Raw genomic sequence first — 19964 nt, forward strand, 5'->3', positions numbered from 1 at the left:
ATTATAATGATTGTTTATTCAGGTTGATTTTGCCTTCACTAAAACATGGATGGCTGTTTTACATCAGAGCAGCTTCCATATAATTTACAATTTAGAATACCTTGATCATTTTGTAGACATAATATGCACATATTTGTTGAGTATTTTAATATGTTGTTAGTGATTATTTTGAAATGCAAGAAAACGTTACCAGGTTTGAAAGCACTGAAAAACCTCATATGACATATAATTGTTGTTACTCTAAGAACTAAGATTGATTAACCATGTTTTAAAAAAAAGTGAAAGGGCAACAGGCCAGATTGTTCGCTTGCCAAACAAACTACTAATGCTAACCTGAAGACGACGGTTCCGCTTTAAAAATGCAGGGCAAAAGCACAATGGCATTCTTTTGTCTACTGATGTGGTCCTCATCGGAGCTGCTGCTTACATTGTATCTATTGCGCGATTATTCTTTACATCTTGCTATCATGGGCTAACAAAGGATTTGAAATGTGTAGAATTAAGCTGAGTGGCTATAGATTTTGGACCAAACTGGAGACAGAGCTTAAATTGAATTTAACAGCACCATAATCTTAGAATGGTCCTGTACAGGCGTCGCATCCGGTGCTGACCGCTTTGACGCGGGGCTGTCGGTGCCACCTACTGTAGCGCAGAGGTGTTCCTCAAGACTTTCCTGATACAGTCTTACGCCTGGAAAGTATTCTAGGAATCTGCGGTTAAACGTGTCTTCCAGAAGATGCAGACTCCCACGTGAAAGGGAGTTCCAAGACACTGATTAAGATTCCATTGTAGTGAGGGCTCTTCAGAGCTCTCATGTATTTTGAGTGTCCTTTAACTATGCCTCTAATATATATCACATCATTTATCCTCTCCTCTGGGATCGTGGTGATATGTTATACCTCACATCGATAGAATGATTTGCAGTTTTAGAAAGCATACAATTACCCAGTGGGTGTCCCGGTACAATGCTGGAGAGAAACACCAGAACAGTAACAGCTTAAAAGTACCATATAAGGATTTGCCTAAGCAAACAAATGAGCATTTATTTGTTTTCGTAACAGTAAGAAACGAGATTAGTTTTCGAGGTCTGAAGAAAGTGTATTAAGTATTTAGGGTTCTAGGTACGACAAAGTTCTATAATATGGATGAGAAATGGAGTTGATTCCAATCACTGGTAACTACAGACGCTGTCAACATCGTATTCCTCTTTGCTGCGAAGTATTCATAACGTTCAAATCCCTTTGGGTATTTGGCCACCCATTATAGTATCCTGCGATGAGATTTAGCTGTCCTTTACTGTGATCAAAGTTTTCGCATCATCCATTAAAGACAATCAAGTGACCTTTGGAACAAGTGTGCAAGGAATCCTAACAACCTACACCCTGTGTCAAAAATGACTGCCTCATTATTTATTACTTCCTTAATCATGTGGCCTTACATGCACTACGTTATACATGGTGCTGTCAGCTCTAGAAGGGACATGAGTTTTGCGAGAAATACTGCTCAGCGGCTCCCGTTTGGTTAAATGTGCCATCTTTAAACCTACCTCTGCTTAACATGTTTTTACAGCGCAGGCTGTTAAATTGTATGTTGATATAAAAATCCTTGCTGAAGTCCATTAGCAATAAAGAAATGTACCTTATAATGCTGTAGTATCGGTTCCTAAACTGGTTCTGTGTTTCCTAGCCAGGTGTAAACAATTACTTGAAAAGCCTCAAACATGGCAGGCACATCAGCTGTTCTTTTGCAAGAGTACAATCCCGTCTTTTTTGTAGTGCTGCATGTCATAGAAACTAATAAACACGAAAGAAGGAAAAGAGATGTCTGGTGGTGATAGTAATTATTGGTATGTAATATGATGTAAGTGAAGAGTTCTATACTTCTATGAGGCAGGTACATTGACAAGGAACGGAATGTAACACTATTGAGGAGGCTAGAGATCAGAGGCCAGCGTTTTACTGCATCTCAAGAGGAATACTTGATGTGTGGTTTCCCAAACCGATGTAGGCATACGTCCCTTCTCTCAAAAAGGGACCTGCATAATCTGAAAGAATCTGAAAATACAAGAGGTCTGCACTGATATTCCTAAAGATTGTGGAATAAGATAAATGAGCAGAGTGCAGAGGGAATCAAAACAGACCCACCATTAGCATTCAGGTCGTAGGGCAGATCAACATAAATCGCCATGTGTTTTGAAGCAAAGCCTAACTCACTAAGGTGGTCAGGTTTAGATTTTGCGACGAAAACTAGGATCATTGACTATCTGATGGCTATAAAACCTCCTGGTTCGAAAATAATTACATCTATCCTGTGCATTTACTTCGTGTCATCACCCCACCTCTGAAGTCCAGGACAAAGTCAGCAACTGTGCTGCTTCAGTAACTGGGTTCTTCTCATTGCTGTGTTCATTTGCTCAGGTAAGTGACTATGGTGACTACTTATGTCAGCAGCTTGAAACAACCCTCCCTGTGCGGTAAGACTTCATATGATCTTATTTCCATTCAAGTGATAAATTCAGGTGTGATTCACTCCCACATCTTCAAGTGACACCACTCACTGTGACCATCTAATTGCAAATTTTAAGGTGCCTATATTTCACTGAATGCTCAGCTTGGCATTCACCTGTGCTACCACACTGAGACAATCGTTTCACAGCAGTACGCCACTGGACCTAAAATCAATAATCCCTGTGCCACGGTGAAGAACACAATGTACAGAGTGAGAGAGAAGGAGAAATAGAGGAACGAAGAAAAAGATTGAATCTTCCAAGTATCCTCTTTGATCATAGTTAGAATTTTCACATGCAGCATGTGGGGTTAGGAATGTACCCTGCATGGTATATGGGTGTGGTTCTTTGGGCTGAATGCCTGCAGCATGTGTATCTGGTATTCAGATTTTTATTTTGGCCTCGGCACCATACTAATCTAGTATGTGTGAAGGGGCCTGAGACTCTCTTTGACAATGTCTGATCCAGGACCCGTCCTGTGACCTGGATGGGTGCTCCATGTATGCCTGCAAAAAGGATAGGAGGCTGATACCTGTCCTTAGTGTAGCACCTAAAGCGGTTATAGGTGTAGGGAAGTGTAGTATTATGAAGTGTGGGAGTTTGTCCTCATCATGTAATACTCTCACAATGCCCCAAAGATGGTCCTTGGATGCACACTCATAAATTCTTAGCTCAGTCCTGGTAGTTAGGCAAAGAGCAGTCAGGCTTTACTAGAGGAACATGTATTAAGCATTTCAGAGCATCAACATGGATAATAAGTAATTGAAATGACTTAAAAGAAATCCAACACCAATTTATAAAAATAGAGCTTATTTTTTACCTTAATTTAGACACCAAAACTAATGGAATTGCATCATCACAAGCAGAGGTATAGATTTTAGAAGCAAAATTAAATCACAGCAAAAATGGCATTTAAACTTAACATTGAAGTCAACAGAGAAAAAACACTAGTGACAAAAGACCACTTGGAGGTTACATGGAACCCTTGAACGGTTAAGGTTGTGCAGGTCCTAGGACCAGGCCACCAGAGACAGTTCTGTTTTACCTGGCCCATGGCGTCAGGTGCAGAGTTCTCCTGGCTGTCAGCAGTGCTGAGCGGGACTTGCACTGGTGCTGATTTTACTACTTAGACAATGAGGCAGAAAAAAAGAGATGCAAAAACTCAGCAGGGGCTGGGTTGAAAATGTCAGATGAAGGCAGCACGATGTGTAATGCATTTGCAGCGTCAAGTGTGGGGGTCAGTTACCTGGCTGGCAACCAACAAGCTTTTGTGGCTCGAATAAAATTTTTCCTTAAAAAGCAAAAAACAAGAGGCGTCTGGCAAAACAGTAACGGTTCATTTAGTTAAACATTACTGCCGGGAGAGCATTTACAGAACAGTGGTCTGAAGACTGTTTCTCGTTGTACATCGAATTGAATCAGGTTTTTATACATTTTTCTGAGTGTCATAAAACCATAAAAGACATTCTTTTCTAGGTAAAAAAAATGCAAACAGTTGTCATGGGTTCATAAATACACTTCCAGACAGTGAACACAGGAGGACCACAACCTGGCTTGGATACAATGTGGGCCGAGTACCTGCCCAGACTTCCGGCTTGAAGGGTGTGTGTTCACTCTGTGTGCTGTGTTCTGATTGGTTCTGTGTTCCTGACTGCTTATGGCTTCTAACTTTATGGTGTTTTTAGGAATGCACGCTTCCCTCTGGCCATGTGTGTTATTTGGTGCCAATATCCTGGGACCATTGTGGTGTTGTTGCCTATCTGTCGGATCTGCTCTAAGTTTTCTTGTTTGTGCATTTGGCTGCCAGCTAAGTGTTACCCCCACCTGTGACTGGTCAAGCATTAACTACAGGCCTAGGTCTCAGAGCCTGTCTGACCATGTGTCAATGTGCCGGGGTTAATGGAGAGTTCACAACATGGGGAATCTAATAACCCCTTCGCTGCCAGGCCTTTTCCCTCTCCTGTGCCGAGCCTTTTTTTGGCTATTTGGGGCAGTTCGCGCTTAGGCCCTCATAACTTTTTGTTCACATAAGCTACCCACGCCAAATTTGGGTCCTCTTTTTCCAACATCCTAGGGATTCTAGAGGTACCCAGACTTTGTGGGTTCCTCAGAAGGAGACCAAGAAATTAGCCAAAATACAGTGACAATTTTTATTTATTTTTTTAAATGGGAAAAAAGGGCTGCAGAAGGCAGCTAGTGTTTTTTTCCCTGAAAATGGCATCAACAAAGGGTTTGCGGTGGCACGATCACCATCTCCCCAGCTTTCAGGAACAGGCAGACTTGAATTGGAAAACCCAATTTTTCAATACAATTTTGACATTTTACTGGGACATACCCTATTTTTACTATTTTTTATGCTTGCAGCCTCCTTCCAGTTAGTGACCAAAATGGGTAGAAACCAATGCTGGATCCCAGAAAGCTAAACATTTCTGAAAAGTAGACAAAATTATGAATTCAGCAAGGGGTCATTTGTGTATATCCTACAAGTGTTCCCTACAGAAAATAACAACTGAAGTAAAGACATGTTGAAATTGCCGTGAAAAAAACAGCCATTTTTCTCCACATTTTACTCAGTAACTTTTTCCTGCGATGTCAGATTTTTCAAAGCAATATACCGTAACGTCAGCTGGACTCTTCTGGTTGCAGGGATATATAGGGCTTGTAGGTTCATCAAGAACTCTAGGTACCCAGAGCCAATAAATGAGCTGCACCTTGCAATGGGTTTTTATTCTGTACAGGGTATACAGCAATTCATTTGCTGAAATATAAAAAGTGAAAAATAGGTATCAAGAAAACTCTTGTATTTCCAAAATGGCCACAAGATAAGGTGTTGAGAAGCAGTGGTTATTTGCACATCTCTGAATTCCGGGGTGCCCATACTAGCATGTGAATTACAGGTCATCTCTCAAATAGATGTCTTTTTTACACACTGCCTTACATTTGGAAGGAAAAAATGTAGTGAAAGACAAGGGGCAATAACACTTGTTTTGCTATTCTGTGTTCCCCCGAGTCTCCCGATAAAAATGGTACCTCACTTGTGTGGGTAGGCCTAGCGCCCACGAAAGGAAATGGCTCAAAACACAACGTGGACACATCATATTTTTTCACAGAAAACAGAGGTGTTTTTTACAAAGTGCCTACCTGTGAAATTTGGCCTCTAGCTCAATCGGCACCTGGGGAAACCTAGCAAACCAGACAAACTAGACACCTAGGGGAATTCAAGATGGGGTAACCTGTGGGGATCTGACCAGGTTCTGTTACCCAGAATCCTTTGCAAACTTCCAGATTTGGCCAAACAAACACTTTTTCCTCTCATTTCGGTGACAGAAAGTTCTGGAATCTGAGAGAAGCCACAAATTTCCTTCCACCCAGCATTCCCCCAAGTTTTCCAATAAAAATGGTACCTCACTTGTGTGGGTGGGCCTAGCGCCCACGAAAGGAAATGGCCCAAAACACAATGTGGACACATCACATTTTTTCACAGAAAACAGGTGTTTTTTACAAAGTGCCTACCTGTGGATTTTGGCCTCTAGCTCAGCCGACACCTGGGGAAACCTAGCAAACTAGCACATTTTTGAAAACTAGAAACCTAGGGGAATCCAAGATGGGGTGACTTGTGGGGCTCTCACCAGGTTCTGTTACCCAGAATCCTTTGCAAACCTCAAAATTTGACCAAAAAAACGCTTTTTCCTCTCATTTCGGTGATAGAAAGTTCTGGAATCTGAGAGGAGCCACAAATGTCCTTCCACCCAGCGTTCCCCCATGTCTACAGATAAAAATGATACCTCACTTGTGTGGGTAGGCCTAGCGCCCACGAAAGGAAATGTCCCAAAACACTATCTGGACACATCAAAATTATCAAATACAAAACAACCTGTTTTTGCAGGGGGGCACCTGCGTTTTTGGTCCTGGGCTCAGCAGCCTTCTAGGGAAACCTACCAAACCCAGACATTTCTGAAAGCTAGATACCCGAGGGAGTCCAGTGAGGTGTGACTTGCGTGGATCCCCCAATGTTTTCTTACCCAGAATCCTCTGCAAACCTCAAATTTAGCTAAAAAATCACATTTCTCCCACATTTCTGTGTGGGATCACCGCACTGGGACACATTTCATACCACCCAATGTTCTTCTCAGTCTCCCGGTAAAAATGATACCTCATTTGTGTAGGTGGGCCAAGTGCTTGTGAAAGGGAAGAGCCAAAAACATGTTGATATTGAGGGGGAACAAAGGGGGTTCCAAAAGGGCAGTTTGCAAAAAAACATTTTTAGGCTCGCAAGTGCAGCAGAATTTTTATCGGTATAGATGAGACAATGCTGGGTGGTAGGGATTTTTGTGGATTCCTGCAGATTCCGGAAGGTTCCATCACAAAAATGTGGGAAAAATGTGTGATTTTCAGCAAAGTTGGAGGTTTGCAGGGGATTGTGGGTACAAAATGGTGCGGGTGCATGTGAAACACACCACCCTGGAATCACCCAGATGTTTAGTTTTCATATGTGTCTAGGTCTTGTGGATTTTTCTACATGGCAGCGTCCCAAAGGCCATAAAGTGCAGCCCTCACCATTCCAAGTGGGACGATTTTGAGAGTAAGCCAAGTTCTCATGGCCCAAATGTAAAACTAAAACCCAAAATAATCAAATGTCTTCTTGCTTGTTGTGGGATAAGATGTTTTAGAGTGTGGGGAGAGCTGAAAGACTGTTACCCCCTTCAGTTGAGGTGGGGGCGTAACCAGGCCCATACTGGTTGGTAGCCACCACCCCAATATATATATTTGTTTAATTCCCTGGCAGCTAGTAGACTTTCTGCCCCCCGGGGTGTGGATCAGGGGTAATTGCCCCATCTGCCCACTGGTGGGCAGAACAACTTTCGCCTCATTTATTTGGGGTGGGGGTATGGCCATACCCCCACCCTCTTATTTAAAAAAAAAAATCCCCTGGGGGGAAGTAATGGCCTACAATACATTTGCCCCCCAGGGGAACGACCCTTGCCTAAGGGGTAGCTCCCCTTGCGTGAAATTCACGAAAAAACCCATCCCTGGTGTCTAATGGTTTCTGTCCCCCTTGGGGGCAGATTGACCTCATAAAAATAGGCCAATCTGCCCCCAATGGGGGCGGAAATGGCCTAAATATAATTTGCCCCCTAGGGGAGCGACCCTTGCCTAAGGGGTCACTCCCCACCTCTAAAAACAAAAACAAAACAAAAAGAAAAGAAAATGATCCCTGGTGCCTAGAGGTTTCTGCCCCCACGGGGGGCACAAAAGGCCTTAAAAAAATATGCCCCCCCTGGAAGCGACCCTTGCCCAAGGTGTCGCTCCCTCATGCCAATAAAATAATCCCTGGTGTCTAGTGGGCGTTTTAGCAGCCGGATTGCTTGCAATCCAGCTGCTAAAATGCTCAGAGAGACTTCATAGGGAAGGAAATTCTTTTCCTTCCATTTGAAGCTTCTCCGGCCTCCTCCACGTGATCGGAAGAGAAATGCAAACGATCGCGCTGGAAGCTCAGGGAGGAGGCCTCTGTGATAGTCAGCGTGCGATCGCGCACTGACGTCACGGGGGGTTGGGGGAATCAGGGGTGGAAGAGGAAGGGCTTCCCCTTCCATTCATGCCTTGGGGGGGTTGGGGTAAACACCACAGGGGGAGCGCTAGCGCTCCCTCTGGGCTCTGTGCCCAGGACGTAATGGTTACGTCCTGGGCACACAAGCACTGTGCCTCAGGACGTAACCATTACGTCCTGGGCACAGAAGGGGATAATGGTGGTGCAACTTTGTTTGTGTATATAAATGAATCGCTGTGCGCATTGACATTGATTAATCGATTATTTACATTCCCCCCTCTAGTTGAAATTTCAACTACACCATAAAATGCACAGTTCATGACAGTCATATTGTCCAGACCTTGTTGTCCCACTTCCCTAGCTACTTGTACTCTACTCAATTTGGGGACTGCTTTTTTACAGCAGGAAACCCCCACTTGCAGAAAACCACATAAAAACAGTAGCACTATGAAAATGGGCAACAATGATGTGCACAGACAAGTCAGCTGTTGGGGGAGCAGCAGAACCAGTTTGTGAACCACTCCTGCTCACGGGAACCTCACTCTTCATGTATGTCTCTCTGTAATGCTTCAATGGCAAGAGTTAGTGTTCCATTGTCCATGAAATTGCCAAGAGTAAAAGGGCAGCAAGATACGCCGATTTCTAGACACACTCTACCCTCCATTGCGGTCATCAAATCTAATCCATACTGATGTTGTATCACCATGAATTGGATGGATCTCAGTTCTTCCTAGACTGCATTAAGGCTGAGCTCAGTACTCTCCATCATTTTGAGTATTTTCCACTGGGGTATTTAAAACCAGCAGGCGTTTGTTTTAGTTTGCAAGGTAAAGAAGAGTATAGACTCTCCCCCCAATACTTGGGCATTGGTGAACAGTCTAAATTCTACTAAGCCCAGCCAAAATAAATTATTTTCCTTCAAGTCTGATACTTCCTTATTGAGTGCTGGTACAGTTCAGACAGATCTTTTCTGGGTAGTATCAAGGTGGGGGTGTGTATGGTGAGGAGGGAGCAGAGGCCACATCATCCAGGGACGAGCTGGGTGTAACTAAACTCGCCACAATGCCAGGAGGTGTTCCTCAGTGTGGAGGTGCCCCTTTGCATGTTCAGAATGTGCAGTATTGTGCCATAGTGTTCATTCATGCCCAGCAGAATGGTGCTTTGCCTCTGAAACATAAGAAATACAGAGTGAGTTTCTGTACAATTAAGGGTTGCCACTTCCCTTCTACCCGCATATACCTATCTATCTTAGTGTCCCAGAACTCCTGATACATAGTATGTATGCTGATATTTAACCCTCTCCTATGAGACCCATTTCCCTTCATATCATCAAAGTGGATGGCCTTGCACCGAAACTCCATATTTGGGGTCTATTTGTTATTAATGAAGGCATTCCCAGACATGCCAAGTGCCACCATGTGACCACAGATAGAAATGGAGTGGATGTGTTTGTGCACTGGTTAGGTGGTTTAGCTACCTCGAAGAAATTCTTCAGATGAAAATCTCAGGGACAAACAGTGTCCTCCCCTACAGCTCACTTCCTGCGAATCCTGTCTAGCTCAGTTTGGATATTGCTAGGCTCAGTGAGAAAGTAGAGTACTGTAGGATTGGTCTTGTAGTGGGGCAGATATATACTACCCTATGGGGCTCTACTCTATTAGGTTGTCTTTTGGCCCTAATTCTACATAGGTACAGATGGAGAAGGCATTTTGCTTTTTCAGCGGCTACATATTGGGATAAGTAAAGCCTATCTGCACTTACTGCATGTGGAATCAACCAACAGATGTAACATGGGCTGGCTGATGTCTTGGCACCCATGACGGTCTTGTGCTGATATCAAGTGTTGTGTAAAAGACCACTGTTGTGTGTATGTGGGAAGCTAGTCTTGGGTGCAGTGTATTTAAAGCGGACATGCGCGAGGTCCCTGCGTTGTGACATTTTTTTAATAGAGTCCATCAGACTAGACTTCTTTGGAAATGCATGGATGTGGTAGCATCCCTAGTAGAGAGAGGATGTATAAATCCATGAAAACACATCACTTAGGAAACATTGCAAGTCTTGATATGATTCTGGCAGAGGTGTCCGCGGCCTTCTGTATAGGAGTTCCTTGGTTGGAGAACAGTTTGAAAAAGCCTTTGGGGTAAGGTGTGGTTCGGGATCCCTTTGGGGGTATGGATGCGAAAGTCCTTGGCGTGTGTTCTGGCTCTTGATCCTGCTTGATGTGAAGGGTTCCTTGGGGCAGTTTGTGACTCTTGATCCTACTGGGGGTACCATTGTGGCTGCTGAGAAAATGATGGTCCACTGTAGAGATGGTGCTCCTAGCGGCTCAACTGTAGACACGTTGGGAAAGAGCTATGTTTATTTTTTATAAAAAAAGAACATTACTTCTTTGCATGTCCCCAATATTCCTTAGGAATTCCTCTATTTTCTGTGATTTTGGCGAGACACTAGAAGGGGGCCCCACTCACAATAACTGGTTTGGAAAAACTGGGCTTTATTTTTTTAACACTCTTATTTTTATGTTTTGTTGAGTCTCCCCTCTCTCCCTGCTTGACCAAGTGTAAGTCTGAATGGTGTGCTTTACAGGGTGACTCTCATGAATGAGGGTAATTTTTACTTTTAGTTGGTGCTCTGTTGGTGTCACCAGCCCTCTAGTGCTCTAGTGTGCTCATGTGGATACCATCTGTGTGGGCAGTGTTTCTGACCTACATGTGCATGGATGATGTAAAATAGGAGGCGTATTGCACTGAAAGTGGGTCGACGATCACAACATGCCCTGAGGTCACATGTGTACCCCTCTGTTCCCAGCACGTGGCGTGCAATGTGACCCTCCCAAAGGGCACCAGGTGTCCTAACTAAGCCCCTTTCTCGAGGCTTCCTTTGGGCTACCTTTAGACTTCTTTGTTTGGTTTTTGGGCACTTCCCTAGACCTCCGATCTTTACTGTTGTGGACTGGCAGTAGTCAGAGAGTTGCTTCACTGCCCACGTTTGCCTCTGATTTGTGGAGTTTGATATTGGGATTGTTGCTCCTCCGAAAGGGTGTGTGAGGCCTTGTGTTTTGCTCGATTGCTAGGCCTGCTGCAGGGGTGAGTATATTTCTGCTTTCTACTCCGATCAGAGCTGTGATGGTGTGTGTTGGACTCTGTTCCCTGGCAACCCCCTCTCCCTCGGACCATGCCTTTTTGGGCCTACGGTTCCCAGCTGCTGTTGGGAAGCTCTGAGGGAAAGGAGGGGGTAAAGACATCGCCTCATGGGTAGTCTGGAGGAAGACCAAGAATCCATCGAAGTTTGCCCGAATTATGGGAATGGACTAGGACGGCTGGATGTTCTGCTGAACCCCTCTCCTGACTCAACGCCATACGGACCTCCATTGGGACACATGCATGCTCTGTGAGTGTTATATGGTCTTCACTATCCCAACCCATGGGAAGTCTGGCTCACGACACTGGAGGACAGATTCATTTTGGAACCTCTTTTAGCTGGGGGCCAATGGGGGCGCTACTGCTGCTGGGACTATGCAACAAACACATTTTGGTCCTGGCCAAGATCCCCAGAATAGGGACTTTTTGACTTGGTGATTGGAACTAACCCCCGTTTGGCTTGTGGGTATGAGGACCTTAGGTGCCTGCTTCTTAAGTACCAGACAGGGCTCCACCCTGCTCCCCTTCTTCAGACTGCCCTCCCCCTGGGATGTGGCTAACCAACTCCACCCTGAGGGATCAGTAGCAGAATGGGACCTAACCTCTGGCTGGCACCCTGAATGGCAAACTCTAGTTAGAATACCCGATTGACAGCCGCACAGCAACTCTAAATGGCAGACTCTAGTGAAGATACCCAGGTGACAGCCACATTGCAACCCTGAGTCTCCCCAAATCCAAAATAAGGTTTAAATCCCTGATCTTGCCTTTCTTTGAGTTTCACTGTAGCAAATTTGACGGTGTGTGCGAAATGTATGCTTTTCATTGGGGGTATTAGGGCTTACTGCACATTTTGGTTTTGCCAATGTGTGAAGGCATTGCTTCGGCAAAGAGCTATCCCTCTCTGCAGCTGTGGCGCTGATCCTTTTTGGGCTTGCGTCCCTGTTTGTGGTTGCTGATGCCATGTGTTGGTTCAATCACCTGACTCCTGTTGCAGCGGTGCAGCAGTGGACTGACATCCTGCAGCTGAAAATAAGCTGCTTGTTGCTCACCTCCTTTCCCTGTACAAAGCCTGGGAAGTCTGTTCAACCTTTTTCTGGTCACTCCCACTATGAGCCTTCTTGGACACTTTGGATCTGACCTATTTGTCACCTATCTTCCTCAGCTCTCTGGGAGCACATAATTCAGAATCCACCAAATGCTGGCACTCTGTGGTGCAATTAGTTAAAAATATCTCTTTCATAATTAAGTTATATAACCCATCATAAGTGCCCCCCGTATTGCATTTGATCCAGACTTCTAGTGATTTGACAGAACAGTCCACAAACTCCACTCAGGTCTGGCTCTGACCTTTGTAGGTGTCTCTGAACTTTACCCTGTACTCTTCTGTAGTGAGTCCCAATCCTTCTATCAAGGTGTCCTTCATATGGCCATAGGAATTTGTTACCTCTGCATTAAGGGTCAGAAGTCTATCTCTGCCCTTCACTGAGAATAACTTCCAAAGTAGAGAGCTGCTCTGTTGGGATGGTACATTCCTCATCTTGCAAGACCTCTCAAAGGCTCCAAACTATTTATCAATATAATACCCATTGCACTACTTAGGGAGAATCCCTCTAGGGATTTTAGGGTCAAAGGATTCCTTCTCCTCCCTGTTGGTTTGATTGCTACTGCCATCTTGGGTCTAAGGCCCAACTTAGCCCTCCTTTCCTCTGGGGCAAGTCTCCTCTCCTCAAGTTGAAGTTTTCTCCCCTCCAGGGAGATTAAATCCAACTGTTCCTCTAGGTGGCCCTACCACACTACCAGTGGGGGTCTGCTAGAGTGTCTTTTGCCACTTCCCACTGGTGAGGGGGCTTCGGGTAAGGGTGGAGAGTCTTGGTCTTCACCTCTTTTCCATTCATGCTCTGGGGCAAAGGCATCTTTCTCGACCTCTACAGAGTCATTATCTGAGGAAGTGACCTACTTCTCTTCTCATTCCTATTTGTCTATAGCTCTATAGCCAATCTCTTGCGTTGCGCAAAGCTCTTAGGTCACTGATCCCAAGGGCTGGAAGGATGAACAAGTCAAGAATTTTGTCATCATCCATTGTGCCTTTTAACCTAGTAGTTGGGACCATATTAAAAGTTTAGAAAAAGTTTTAAAACATTTTCTAACTCACTAACCATTTATAAATGTCTACCGGGGGGGGGGGGTCTACACAGATCTCTTACAACCAAATTAGAAATATAAAAAATGTTTGCAAAAATACGTTTTGATGCTAAAGTCAATTTAGTGGACTTCTCATGCGAAATTCACTTAGCTGTACTGTGAAACACAAATTCAGGATCCCACCGCTGTAACACCAATTTAGGAAAGTGGATCATTATATTGTGCGGGGGTTAGTCCTCACCATGTAATACTCCCACTATACCCCAAAGATGGTCCTTGAAAACACAATAATAAATCCTTAGTTCATTTCTGATAGTGTAGCAAAGAGCAGTTAGACTTTAATAGAGGAACATGTGTTAAGTATTTCACGTCACCAATATGGATGATAAGTAACTGACATGACTCCAGGGAAATACAACACCAATCTATAAAAATAGTGCTTATTTGTATCTTAGTTCAGGCACCAAAACAAATGGAATTGCATCAGAACAACCATAGTTATACATTTTAGAAATGAAATTTGGCATTTAAACATTACATTGAAGTCAATGGACAAAAACCATTAGCGACAAAGGCGGTCATTCCAACCCTGGGGGTCTGAGACCGCCAGGGTTGGGGACCGCGGGAGCACCGCCAACAGGCTGGCGGTGCTCCCATGGGCATTCTGACCGCGGCGGTACAGCCGCGTCAGAAACGGAAAACCGGCGGTGTACCGCCGGTTTTCCGCTGCCCTGGGGAATCCTCCATGGCGGCGCAGCTTGCTGCGCCGCCATGGGGATTCCGACCCCCACACCGCCATCCTGTTCCTGGCGGTTTCGGCCGCCAGGAACAGGATGGCGGTATGGGGTGTCCCCCATACCCATGCCAATGGCATGGGCACTGCAGGGGCCCCCTAACAGGGCCCCACAAAGATTTTCAGTGTCTGCCATGCAGACACTGAAAATCGCGACGGGTGCTACTGCACCCGTCGCACCCCTTCCACTTCGCCGGCTCCATTCGGAGCCGGCATCCTCATGGAAGGGTGTTTCCCGCTGGGCTGGCGGGTGGCCTTCTGGCGGTCACCCGCCAGCCCAGCGGGGAACCCAGAATAACCGCGGCGGTCTTCTGACCGCGCAGCGGTATTCTGGCGGCTCCCGCCGGCCCTGCGGTTACCGCAGCCGGCGGGAGTCAGAATGAACCCCAAAATGTCCGCTTAGCGTTGTGTGGAACCCTTGCAGACTTAAGGTTGTACGGGTCATAGGACCAGGACATGACATTCAGTTCAGTTTTACCTGGCCTGCGGTGTCCTGGTGCATAGTTGTCTTGGCTGTCCGTGGTGCTGATGGAGACTGACACTGGTGCTGATTTTACCGCTTACACGACAATGCAAGAAGCAAGGTGCAAAAAAAACTGAGCTGTGGCTGCATTCACAATGTTGGATGTAGGCTGCATGGTGTGCTCTGTAGTTGCAGTATCAAGTGTGGGTATCAGTTACTGAGCTGGCAACCAACAAGCCTTGGCAGTGGTAAAAGTGGGGAAAAGCTTTGGGAACTTCATGGCATCCAAAGAAGTGACGTAGTGGATTGAAACTTGGGCAAGCGAGACTATAACTCCCAGAAGACCTTGGACTACCTGGATTTGGGTGATCCCACAGAGGGCCCAATCGGTGGTGAATCTTCAGATCTACTAGTCCAAGGGAGACTGAGAGTCCTTCTGGAATCCACAGAGGTCCTTCAGGTCAGGAGTGCTCAGTTTGAACCAAGGACGAGGGTTGTACAAGCAGTTCTCAGTTTGTTACCTCTAGACAGGATATTCCTCTTTTGCTTTGTTGCAGTGGCAAAGTAGGGTTGTTGGTAACACAGGGTTCCTCTTGGTCCTTCTTCAAAGTTAGTTGTTGAGATTGGAGGTTCTGGTCTAAGAGTTGTCCCTTAAATCCTGGATTTAGGGGAATTAGGGGTTTGGAGGCTAGAGCCCAATGTGCAGCTAGCTCCTGCAACTAATCCGTCCCTGAGGTGACCAAATCTGGTGGGGGTCGATCACCTTTTTCTACCCAGAAACCTCTATTCTTCCACTCCTAAGATGGCAGAAGTAACATTTTTATGGCCGGATGTATGACCCTTTGGTATTGTGACTCACAACTTGCGAATCTTTGTGAGTCACAATACCAAATGCACAACAGTGTAACTCACACTGTTTGCGATTCCCAGTGGGGTCTCAAATGACCTACCTATTAACATTCATGATATAGGTCGCAATGTGGGACCCTTTTGAGAATGGCCACACTCACAGGTCTGGTGGCCTGCTGGGGACAGAAGAGCACCATGTCTGTGACTGCTTTTAAATAAAGCAGTTTAAAAAAAAAATGTGGTTGAAGGAAAGTACCATCCTTCTTGGCATGTTACCCCCAATCTCTAACTGTTTGTCAGTGTGTTTTTACTGTCTCAATGGGATCCTGCTAGTTAGGACCCTAGTGCTCATAGTGTGTGGCCTATGTGTCACTATGTTTTACTGTGTTGTCAGTATGCTTGACTTTGTCACTGGTGTCTTGCTAATCAGACCTCCAGTGCTTATGCTTTTCCTGTTTCCGTATTTGTCACTTTAGTCTAGTGACCGCTTATTTCACTCCAGATCCGAATACTTGACCCCCCTTATAAGTGGCTTGTATATGGTACCTAGGTACCCAGGGCATTCGGGTACCAGGAGATCCTTATGGGCTGCAGCATCTATTTTGCCACCCATAAGGAACTCAAACAAACACTTCTTCAGGACTGACACTGCATCCTGAATTAAATAGTGCAGGCGCTATTTCACAGCCATTTTCACTGCATCAGGTAACTTATAAGTCACCTATATGTCTAACCTTCAGTTCTTGAAGGCTAGGTGCAAAGTTACTGTGTGTGGGGTCACCCCTGCACTAGCAGTGGTGACCCCATATTGTTCAGGACCAATTTCCCAGACTTCGTGAGTACAGGGATACCATTAAAAGCGTGCACTACATATATGTCAATACATATATTTAGCTTCACAATGGTAATATGGAATACGGCCATGTGAGGTGCCTAAGATTGAGAAATTGTACCCCCAATCTGATTCTGGTATTGGGGGGACAATTCCATGCACCCTGGGGGCTCCACCATGGACCCCCAGTACTGCCAAACCAACTCTCTGAGGTTTCCACTGCAGCCCAGCACCTGCCACCTCACAGACAGGTTTCAGCCCTCCTGGGGCTTGAGCAGCTCAATCCCATGGATGCAAACAATGCATTTCCTTTAAGAGAGGGGTATTACACCCTTTAACATTGGAAATAGTAATTACAGGCATGGGAGAGGTATCTTCCCAGAGCCTCTAGAAATACTTTGAAGAGCACAAATGGTGCCCTCCTTGCATAATCCAGTCTACACCAGTTCAGTGACCCTCAGTCCCAGCTCTGGCATGAAACTGGATAAAAGAAAGGGGAGTGACCACTCCCATGTCTATCACAGTCCCAGGGGTGGTGTCCAGAGCTCCTCCAGAGTGTCCCTGGCTTCTGCCATCTTGTTTTCAGGATGGTCAGGCAACGTTGGGAGCATCTAGGTAGCCAGTGCCAGCAGGTGACGTCAGAGACCCCTCCTGATAGGTGCTTACTCGGTTAGGTGACCAATCCCCTTCTCAGGGCAATATAGGGTCTCTCCTCTGGGTGTTTTCTCAAATTCAGTTTTGAAAGATTCCATCAGGACTCCTCTTCAACCTCTACTTCGCCTTCTACCATTGGATAAACCACATAACTCCTCCAGGAACTCTACAACTGCAACAAAGTATCCCAGAAGGCTACTGCAACTCTATAACTCCAGCTCCTGCCAGCAAATGCAACAGTTTCCAGGTTGTGCATGCTCTGAGGATTGCCTGTCTTCATCCTACAACAGAAGGACCGCAGGAATCTCCAGTGGAGTGACAGAGTCACTTCCCTGCTTCAGCAGGCACCTCTCTTCAGCGACAACTGGTACTCTGGGACTCCTCTCCTGTCGACGAGCATGATCCCTGGTTAGCAGGTGGGGTTACTGAATTGATCCTGACTGTCTAAAGGTCCAGCTGTCCAAATTTGGTGGAGGTAAGGGCTTGCCTCCCCGAGCCAGGCAGTACCCCTGTGCACTGCATGTTTTGCAGCTCCTAGGGCTTATGTTCACTTCTCCAAGAATTCATTTGTGCACAGCATAGCCCAGGTCCCCAGCACTCTATCCTGCGACGCTCATTTCCCTGAGTTGTCCTCCACCAGCGTGGGATCTCTTTGTGTAGTGCTGCAATTACCATGATTTGCAACTCCTTTGTCCCTATGCCCTGGGACCCCTGTGGGTGCTGCTTGGTCTTCTGAGGGCTCTCTAAAGTGCTGAGAGCCCCCTCTGTCTTCTCAGTCCAAGGTGAGACCCCCAGGTCCCTCCTGGGCAGAGGCAGTGCCTTTTTCCACCAACCACAATATTTGCGTGATCCAAGGATTGTTGGTGGAATCCAATGACGAAAATCAACCTGCATCCAACTATTTGACGTGGGACATCTCCTGCATCAAGCAGGAACCTGCAGCTATGTTCCTTGGTGCATTTCTGATTCTTTCTTCCAACCGGAGAATCCACTTTTGCACCTTCATCCGGTTTAGCAGGGGCTGCTGTTCTTCCTGGACTCTTCATCTGTTTTTGGTCTTGGCCTCTTCTCTCCAGAGGTCTTCAGGTCCAGAAATCCATTGTTGGTGTCTTGCAGTCTTGCTTGGTTTTTGCATAATCCTTTCCCACGGCTCCTAGTGTGTTTTGAAGAAACTTGCTGTACTTTACTCCTGTTTTCCTGGGCTCTGGGTTGGGGTACTTTGCATAACTTTGGTGTTTTATTACACTTCCAGCACCCCTCTTCACACTACTGTTGCCTAGGTGGGGAACCGACTTTCTCATCCCACTATTTTAGTATATGGTTTGTGTTGCCCCTAGGCCCATTCTAGTCTATGGTGATTTTCACTATATGCATTATTTTGTGACTGTGTACTTACCTGATTTTGGTTATCAGTGAAAATTTTATGTGTTTTATTTACCTCCTAAGGGAGTATAGACTCTAAGATATTTCTGGCCTTGTGTCACTAAAATATTGTACCTTTATTTTTGGTAACACTAAGTATTGTCTTTCTTGTGTGTGAGTACTGTGTGACTAGAGTGGTACTGCAAGAGCTTTGCATGTCTCCTAGTTCAGCCTTGGCTGCTCAGCCTACAGCTACCTCTAGACAGTTTGCCTTCTAGACACTGCCTACATTTCACTAACAAGGGATAAGTGGATCTGTTATAAGATGTAAGTACCTTACGTACCCACTACAAACCAGACCAACCTCCTACAGCAGCTCGTTTTCCTTAAAGGAAAGTGGGATGCATTTCAAAAACAAAAATGAAAAACTTTCTTTTCATTTTTCAGAGCTGGCACTGGTCCAAAAAATATTTTTGCATCCATTTACAAAGGGGAAGGGATCCCCTAGGGATCCCCTCGGGATCCCCTTCCCATTTGCGAATGGGTTAGCACCAATTTGAAATTGGTGCTAACTGTGATTTTTTTGTGATGCATTCACGGTCACAATACAATCATACATAGCACTGCCACTCTCAGTTAGAAAGGTAATGGCACTTCTTAGTTGTGACTAGTAAACCCTTTTTGTGATTCGGTAAACAGATTACCGAATTGCAAAATTGGATCTGTGCAACGGAAAAAAAAAAATTCTTGTCGCAAACAGCCTGATTGTGCGAATCAGGCCATTTGCAACAAGGAAAAAGCTTCACACAGACTGGGCTGCTCATCTTAGAGGTGTAGTCAGCCTGTTGTGGCTGTGCACACTACCCTGCATATCTAATTTCCTGCTTGACCATGAGAAAATGTGCCTGGATGGCCTGGGGAGGGCTATTCCCTCCCCTGGGGGACAGCACAGATGCAGTCAAGGGTGGTGAAGCCTTTGAAGCTCACTACACTGAAGTGCCTATTCACTAATACAGCTAGGGGGTGGGAGGTGTGACCTCCTTCCTGCCTTAGCCTTTGTCTCTGAGTCATGGGAGCATCAATAATACCTGTCTGGAGATCAGAACCCTGTCTTGGTGGCAGCATGCGTGAAAAAGCACGGCTGACAGGCCAGAGCATAAAGACGTTGGGGCAAACAGGTTGGTGACCTATAAGATGCCATCTGAGTACATGCCAGCCATCCCTTGATGCCAGATTCCTGTCAGGGGAGAGAAGGTATGTTGTTTGACACCAAACCTGACATATCTATGCAGTACCATAATGGAGCTAGTAACCTGGGTCTGCCCAGTGCAAGTCCTAAGTTATCGAATGTACTGGCTACCACTTATAGTGTCATTTAATGGAAAAGATGCTACAGAGACATGTGAGCTTCTGTTTACTTGCCTGAACCTTAATTATAATGCACCCTGCTGCATCGGCTGCAGAGGCCTTCGTTAGAGGTGTCTGACTTATATGTAAGGTAGTGCATTGCACTGTGCCACTCATGTTGAAGGCACAGTCACACCTGAGTAGTTTGCACTGATCCTGCAGTCTACAATGACAGGCCTGCTATCATTAGTTTGTTTGGGTCACCTAGGGGTACACCAACTCATGCAGACCTCTTGTCACCGTTACCACCTATGCCCTGGGTACCTTA

This window comes from Pleurodeles waltl, chromosome 1_2, assembly GCF_031143425.1.
Source record: "Pleurodeles waltl isolate 20211129_DDA chromosome 1_2, aPleWal1.hap1.20221129, whole genome shotgun sequence".
Taxonomy (NCBI): domain Eukaryota; kingdom Metazoa; phylum Chordata; class Amphibia; order Caudata; family Salamandridae; genus Pleurodeles; species Pleurodeles waltl.